The 8,263-nt window shown below is 54.6% G+C and overlaps 1 long non-coding RNA gene across 1 annotated transcript in view; it reads right to left on the bottom strand.

Moving 5' to 3' along the window:
- The window catches only part of LOC119571291, a 2,413-nt gene extending 1,546 nt beyond the window's left edge, over nt 1-867 (bottom strand). The window contains exons 1-2 of the long non-coding RNA XR_005228563.1: nt 677-867; nt 132-134 (exon numbers count right to left, since the gene is read on the bottom strand). This is a non-coding gene — a long non-coding RNA (uncharacterized LOC119571291). The remainder of the gene's footprint in view (nt 1-131; nt 135-676) is intronic.
- Between the last annotated feature and the right edge of the window lie 7,396 nt (nt 868-8,263).

Raw genomic sequence — 8,263 nt, 5'->3', positions numbered from 1 at the left:
CTTCCTCTTCCTTCTCCTCTCTCTCTCTCCTCGTCAACAGCCTTCTCCTTTTCCTTTTCTCTCTCTCCTTCTCCTTCTCCATCTCCCTCACTCTCTCCCTCCCTCCCTCTCCCCCTAGATCTCTCTGCCACTCTCTCCTTCCCTCTCTCTCCCACTCCTTCCCTCCCTCCCTCTCTCTATCTTCCTCTCTCCTTCTCCCACTCCCTCTCGCGCCCTCCCCCCCTATAACCTCTCTCTCCCCCCCCCCCACCCCCATAACCCTCTCCCTCTTCCTCTCTCCCTTCCCACCCCCCATAACCCTCTCCCACCCTCTCCCTCCCACTCTACCCCCCTCCCTCTCCCTCCCCTCCTCCCCAACACTCCTCGTCTCCTCGCGCGTCTCCCCGATGGTGGTCGATTCCCGCCCTCCCCCCCGGCCCCCCATATACCTCTCCCTCCTTCCCCTCCCTCCCTCCCTCTCCTCCTTCTCCCTCTCCTCCCTCACCCTCATAACCCTCTCCCTCCTTCCCCCCCATAACCCTCTCCCTCCCTCCCTCCCTCTCCCTCCCTAACACTCACTCTTCTCCTCGCGCGTCTCCTCGATGTGGTCGATTCCCTCCCCCCCTCCCTCCTCCCCCTATAACCCCCCATGACACTCCCCCTAAAAAAACCACTCCTCCCCCCCACACACACTCACTCTTCTCCCGCGTCTCCTCGATGTGGTCGATTCCCTCCAGGTCGAGCGTCTCCGGCTTGTCGAGTCCCGGGTGGTTGTTGAACAGGTTGGCCACGAAGGCCACGTTGAGCTTGTAGACGCCCTTATAGAAGGTGGATGGTTGCCCATCTTCTATTTGAGGTTTACTGGTGTCTTATCTGGGGCCGCGGTGGCCGAATGGTTAGAGCGTCGGACTCAAGACTGTCACGACGGCAATCTGAGTTCGAGGGTTCGAGTCACCGACCGCCGCGTTGTTTCCCTTAGGCAAGGAACTTCACCTCGATTGCCTACCTAGCCACTGGGGGACGAAGTCAGCCCAAGTCAGTGCGGGTAAATAGAGATGGTGACTCGGTAAAAACACCGGGCGGAAGGCAATGGCAAACCACCGCTCTAAATTGCCAAGAAAAATCATGGAAGCACATGATCGTCAAGGCTGCGGTGGTCGAATGGTTAGAGCGTCGGACTCAAGACTGTCACAACGGCAATCTGAGTTCGAGGGTTCGAGTCACCGACCGCCCCGTTGTTTCCCTTGGGCAAGGAACTTCACCTCGATTGCCGCCAGCCACTGGGTGGCCAAGCCAGCTCAAGTCAGTGCTGGTCCCAACCCCGGATAAAAAAGAGAGAATGTTACCTAAAAAGGTAACCCCGGCCACTCTCCGTGGAAAGGAACTGGGGACCTACCACGTACTCACTCCAAGAGCATCACAACGTGAAAACTGCAATTGAGTATCATGCTGTGACACAAGCGGCTCAGACATGAACCCTACCGTTAAATGTTTGATGATGGTGTCTTATCTTCTTTGGGGAGAAATTTTTGGGGGTTGTGGATTTGCCCAAACAGGATGGCTGGGGTGCAAGTGAAGTCGGAGATCAACGGGGGACCCGGTAGGCTCCCGGGTTTCGGCTAAGGACTGGGAGTCCTTGTGGTGCTGCTGCTGTTGTCTGGTTCTGCTGGAGGATCGGCTTGCTTGCTTGCTTGCTTGAGATTTGCGAAGTTCTGGCTTCGCCCGGGCCTTTCACTTATGGCCCGGCCTGGTTCAGCTTTTTGGGCTGTCTCATTTGTTTGGTCTGACACTCGGTGCTTACCGTGGCGTGGTTGCCAGCAGGCGCCCCTGTAGCCGTGGTGTAAGCATCTCGCATAATCTCTTTACCAGCACGACGGCTGTGTTTGTGGGGTTTGTCAGGAATTGCGTGTGCACGCAATTTTCTCCAAGTAGTGTCCAGTTGGGTTGGGGCTCGCCCCCAATGCATGAAAACCTCTCTTCACGTTCTATGGTTTGTATAATCTGCCATGCACAGTGGTAACCTAGGCGCATTCTGTGCAGAATGACTTCGGTACCTCTGTTGTTTATTTCAGAGAGTGCCAGTGGTTCATAGCCTGTGGAATCTGAGTACCAGCTGGCCGAGGGGGAATATCTCGTTTCCTCTCTGTGAAGCTGCAGGAGGAAGGAGTTGGCTGCCACCGTACACTTCCTCTAAGTAAATTTGGCTTTTGATGTATTTCATGGGATTTGGGGGGCATACCCCGGCGATTTCGGCAAATCTGTCAGCAGCTCATTGCCTCTGATCCCTATATGGCGGGGAACCAGTTTATGATAATTCTTCTACCCTGAGCAAGCATCCTTTGTGCTATTGTGCGGAGGGTTTTGTCAGGAGGTAGATGTTGTCGTGGGTGAGCGCTGCTAAAGACAGTCGACGGCTCCTTTGGAGTCCTGTGTGTAGGGACCACGTGTCCTTCCCTCACGGGACGCGGACTCAGGGGCCCCATGATAGCAAAACTGCCTTGCCGGTAGCGAGGAGGCGTTTGTCTGTTACCCCATGGATTTTGTGGCATCCCTTGCTGCGAAGCCGGCCCCGGGCAGTGTGGGTCAAGGGATCGAACGATCCGTCCGGTAATTGTTGGCTCCCCGGGGGGGTGTTTGGTTGCAATGACCCTCTGGGTTTTCTCCCTTTTTAGCTAGGCGTACAATATTCACTCTTTTTGCTTGCCAGTCTTCATGCCCGAGAACTCTATCGAGGTTTGTGCCCACGGCGGAGCTTCGACAAAGTCAGGGTGTGGGGAGTCATGCCTTGGCCAGTAGCGGTTTTTTGGAGCTGATGGCATATTAGCACCCGGGCTGTGTGAGACAGCCAGGAGTTGTTTGCAAACAGCTCGTTAATCTTGTTCTAGGCGTCTGACTATTTGTGTCTTAGGCTTGTGTTCCTGGGAGCCTGGATGACCTTTGATAAGAATTGGGGCTCCCTTAGATCAATTCGTTGAGGCCAAGGGGAGAAGGTTTGTCTCCACTAGGAGGTTGAGGACCTTGGCCCACCTTGGGGCACCAGAATTGCCCCAGGCGGCTTCGTTTTGGACTGTCCCCAATCGGTCTTTATTTTCTTTTGATGCCAATCAGAGCGAGGGAGGCAAAATCTACAATGGGCCTGACGGGCTTTGTAACTTTAGAATGATCTTAGTACTCTGTGTCGGCCCCTAATGCGTCTTTAAACTCATTGCTCTCATGACAGCAGTCTTGGCCTTTGTTCGGTCAAGCAGGTACTGGACCTCCTGGCGGAAGGAGAGGGTCCGGTCTATCCTTACCCCAAGGTACAGGTATTCCTAAACCCACTCCAAGTCCATTCCTGGATTTCAGATTTGTGCCTTGAACTCTCTGTCTCAGAGCCATGGCTTTGGATTGGCTGCAGAGATCTTTAGTCCTGTCCTGCAACACTCCTCGGATACCAAGTCCAGAAAACGCTGGGTTTTGTTTAGGCAGTGTGGCTCCAGGGGAAAGATGATAGCAAGATCGTCTGATAGGAGATGATCTTGCCCCCCAAACTGGGAGGTTTATGTTGAGGATACAGGACATTAGTGTTTTAAAAAAAGGGGCTGGACTGAGAACCCCACCCTGTGGCGTTCCATTTTCTAGCGGCATGTGCTGTGATGGGTGACCTTGGAATTTGACTCTGGTGTTTCTATTCGTAAAGTAGTCAACCTATCCATGCCAAGAGCTTACCTCTGATTCCTTTTTGGGATCAGGCTCTTCCTGAAGGGCAAGAGGACTTGCCAATTCGAAAGCCTTCTCCAGGTCAAGGAATACGCCACAGATGCGCCCGTGTTTATTGGTCAAGAGCGTGGCTATGTTTGTGCGCTGTGCCCATGCCCCTGGTGAACCGTGGGGGTGTTCGTGTGGGGCTCCCATTTCCCATTGAGCCGGTTCAGTACCATCCTCTCGGCAGTCTTGGCCAGACAGCCGAGGAGAGAGATGGGGCAGTACTTCCCCGGCTCCTTTGGTTTAGGGATGGGAACTATGGTACCCCTCTTCCAGCTCTGGGGTAAAGTGGAAGTTTCCCAGGACTTGTTGATGAGTTGCAGGAATGCAAGCTCACCTACCAGTCCCGGGGCGGGAGATGATGGGGTACGGGGATCCCGTCATCCCCCGGGGGCTGAGTTGCAACTGGCTTTGTGTTGCATCTCTTAGTTCCCTCAGAGAAAAGATAACGTCTGAGTTATCGGGTTCGGCTGCCCTTCTCTGATGTGAGCAAGTCTGTCTGGTTGTAGGCGTTCTTGTCTTGCCCTCAGTTCGGCTGGCGACTGGCGCTGCTCGTTCTCGCAGAGAACTCTTGCGCAGTCTATTGGCCTCTGCCTGGGGGTCGTGGTGCGTGCATCTCGGGGCTGAGCGGCTGGTGGCTCGCTTGACCCGTTCCCAGAGCTCGGAGAGGGGGGTACGGTGATCGAAAGACTCACACCATTCCACCCATTTTTCCGCCTCACTCTGCTGGCAGTTCCTTGGCATCCCTCACAGCCTCCCTTGGAGGGCTAGGTTGTCGGGGGTTCTTTTCCTTGGGAAAGGTTTTCGGCACATGTTTACCCTTGTGGTTGACCTCCCTAATTCATCTTTAAAGTACCAGGCGTCCTTGTGACTCCTGGACCCAGGCGAGTTTGGGTATGGTCAATGAGGCTGCCTCATCAATGGCATTTACAAGTCTGGCTTGTAGCACTTCCACCAATTTCGCTGTGTGGGTTTCATTGCTTCTCAGACAGCGGGCCAAGGCGCTCTGGAACGCCTGCCAAGTTGGCCTTGTCGTTTTCCATCTTGGATTCGGTCGTGGTATTTCGGCTGGGCCACTATCCATGAGGGTTGTTATAGTGCCATAATGGTCACTAGTGACGGTCTCATCGACACCCCAGCCAATCCTCTCCACCAGGTCGCAGTGGCCAGGGTGGGGTCTAGGACCCCTCCTCTTCACATGCGTTGGCTCCTGGCTGTTGAGGAGAGCGATTCGGGGAATGTCTCGAGCACGTTGGCTATGTGACGGCCAGCCGCTTTCCGGTGCCCTGCACGGAGCCAGGATGGGGTGGAGGGCATTGAAGTCTCCCCCGATGATAAATCGGTCGTGTGCTGCGGAAGCACATACCTGGCTGATGTCTAAGCTACTACAGTGTGGCCTGCTGTACACATTGTACAATTTCAGGGGCCCCCCCCCGGCCAGTTGAATCTCGATGGCAAGAGATTCAAACATCCTTCTCCACAGTGCGGTGCATCGGCTATTGCGGAGCAGGGAATTGTTGCGTTCACCAGGGTCATCAGGCCTCTTTTGCCATCGGAACGTGGCAGCGTGTAGACGTGATACCCTGAGAAGCGAACAGCTTCCGCTGATAATGTCTCCTGGAGCATGACGATGTCAATGCTCCTTGTCGCAGTATTGCTGGAGGATGGCACTCCTTGAGGAGAAGCCACAGATGTTCCACTGCAGAATACTTAGATTGCGTGTCATGATGTTACTAATTGCTATTACATCAGAGACATCGTCACATTCGGGTTTGGGACGGTCGGAGTCTGACAATCCTTTGTGAGATCCTCACTGCTTGAGGGGTCTCTTTCGGCTGTCAGGCTATCCCTGGATTCCACTGGGGGGTGGAGAGCCTTTGGTAGCTCTGACTTTTCGTCTTTGGCTTTTTCTCTGGCCGGGGCTGTTTCTGTGCATTGGCGGGCCCTTGCCTGGGCAGGCTCAGCTTCTTCTGATTCGGCTTGTGGCACTGAATCAGCCTGGTAGGCTCTGCCTGTGAGGGCATAGCCTGGCTGGGTTCTGCCTGTGAGGGCATAGCCTGGCTTGGAGAGGGGAGGGTTAGTCTCGACCTCGGGCTGAGGGAGAGGATTGGCTGATTTGGCCTTCTCCATCTTCCCTTCCCTTATGCTTTTCACAGTCTGTTTGAGGTCGTCATGGCAACATTGACTGCCTTATCCGCCTCTTCCTCGGTCCCGGACAAGGATTACTGCCACTGCTGTGACCCACAGCAGTGATCAGGATCGACATGCCCCCTCGTCGAAGAACATGTCTTTGGGGTCTGGGGGGGACAGGGTTTTGGTGCTGTGGGAAACCCTTTTTTTCCTGTGGTTCCTCTGCACTTGCTTTACCCTTTGGGGGAACTCCTGATTGTTTGGAGATCTCCGGTTTCGGCTGGGGGGCAGCTTCCTTCCTCTTAGGAGGTTGGGAAGCCTTTCGCTTTTTGTTCCTCCCCCAGACTAGGTGCCTGGGGGGGCAGGAACAAAGTCTGGCGCTTCTTTGCAACCTCTTTTCCGTTTGAGGGCAGCCTCTTTCCGAAGAGCCCAAGCCAGGCTCCAGGCGTGATGGCCCTCTTGGCACAGTTAGGACATTTGGCTGTTGTGTCCTTCTTTTCTTCTTTATTTTGCCTTGATGCACAACCCCGGTATTGTGTGCCTTGCTACAGACACCACATTTATGGCTTGGCGAACCGAAGTGGTTCGGGCACATAAGTGCATAGGTGATAGGTACCCCAGTTACCCAGATCAAGGGTGGAGCTTGGGGTACCTTTCATGGCACAGGACTTGCCTGGTTGGAGTCTTCCCCTTCGACAATGGGAAGCCTCCACGACCCGTGGGTGTGATGTTATCACCTCCACATCGTATGAGACTGAGAAGCCAAGTAGCACCAAACTTGACTCTCTTTCCTCGGGTTCAGTGGCGAGAGGTTCACTTTCCTCCATCTTTTAAATCCTTGTCTCCTGCAGGAAACAAAGGGTGGCTTGATCTTTGGGCACGATGATCATGCCCTGTCTCGCGCAACCCGGATCGACAGCCGGATTTTGCGCTGGCTCTCCAATGCCCTTACCATTTGGTAGGCAAATTTTCGAAGCCTTCGGGTTTAACGGGGACCTTAAATTTCGGGAAACGCCTTGGGGGTCCAGGGCTCGCCATCAGAGTCGGACTCCGGCCTCCGGGACGTTTCGGGCCGCCCTTTCGGCTTTGGGGCTTGCTCGTGGAGGCACCCGCTGTTCGGCTGGTTCAGCTGGTGCTCCCGATTCAGTCAAATGGGGTCGTCTGAGGGGGGCTCAGGGAACCTTCCTGGTCTGGGTGCTGCCTGGAGGGGCCAGCACGAGAGTCCCCTCTGTTGGACAATCTGGTGGACAGACATGTTTTAAAATGGTTTATTCGTCTTGTCCGCCATCTTTGGGAGCAGGCATGACAGTGTCATTCCTGTGCTCGGGGTTTTCTTTTGCCACCCGGAGGGACGAAGGCTTCAGGGGGCTGCCGTGGTCTGGGCCTTGCACGGGTCGTCAACAGTAAGGTCTGTCTGTGGGGGGGTTTTGATTTAAATTTTCCATATACTTGGCAGTGCTTCATCCATCACGCCCCCACCCCACCACGGGAGTCAACAAGGGGAAGCTGAGTGCCCAGAACCAATTCTAAGAGCAACAGGGGTGATGAGTGGATATACGCAGCCAATTTAGCGATTGCACTGGTACCCCAAAGGACGGTGTGGGTACCAACGGCAGCATGACTGCTTGACCCTAGCCTCCCGAGGAAAGACCCGCGATTGACCCGACCGGGGGCCCGGATCAGGCCGCCTGTCTTGCCAGAATAGAGGACCCAAAAAGGCGTGTTGCTAGCCGCAGGGCGTACTCGTTCACGGCGTCGCTCTACCCCCAGGACTCCCGTCTCCACACTCACAAGGGTGCCACGCAGGCAAAACACGTGGGTAGGTGGGCAACCTCTGGGAGTACCCAGAGGGGATGTCCTTCCACCCACAGGACATCATTGATGGGAACACTTCTGCTCCTCCCTCAGTGAGGAGGGAGCTCTTTCACTTTTTTCCCGGCAGTTCCTCTCCGCTCCTCAGAGGGGACCTGTACCCTTTTTCAAAGTGAATCCTCTTTTCTCTGAAACGCCCAAAGGGTTTTTTCACCTCATTGAGAAAAGAGGGGGGTCCCGACCTGTTTCCGTCAGTTCCTTCATCCCTCTGAAAAAAAGCCGGCCAAAGACTGTTTCACCACAGTGAGGGAGAGCAATTAACATTTTTCCAGGAGGTTCCTATGCAAAGGGCGGTTTTTGAGGTGGATCCCTCTTCTCTCTGAAACATCCAAAAGGGGTTTCACCTCAGTGAGAGAAGGGGGTCCGGGACCTGTTCCAGTAAACTCCTTCGTCCCTCTGGAAAACAGCCAACCACAGACTGTTTCCATCACAGTGAGGGAGAGGAGCTGACTTTTTCCAGGAAGTTTTTTGGCAGGGTGAGTTTAACGTGAATCCCTCTTCTCTCTGAAAACACCCAAAGTTTCACCTCAGTGAGAGT

The sequence above is a fragment of the Penaeus monodon genome, unplaced genomic scaffold (assembly GCF_015228065.2).
Source record: "Penaeus monodon isolate SGIC_2016 unplaced genomic scaffold, NSTDA_Pmon_1 PmonScaffold_58, whole genome shotgun sequence".
Classification (NCBI taxonomy): domain Eukaryota; kingdom Metazoa; phylum Arthropoda; class Malacostraca; order Decapoda; family Penaeidae; genus Penaeus; species Penaeus monodon.
The sequence above is the reverse complement of the archived record's forward strand: the minus strand, read 5'-3'. Positions and strand labels throughout refer to the sequence as shown.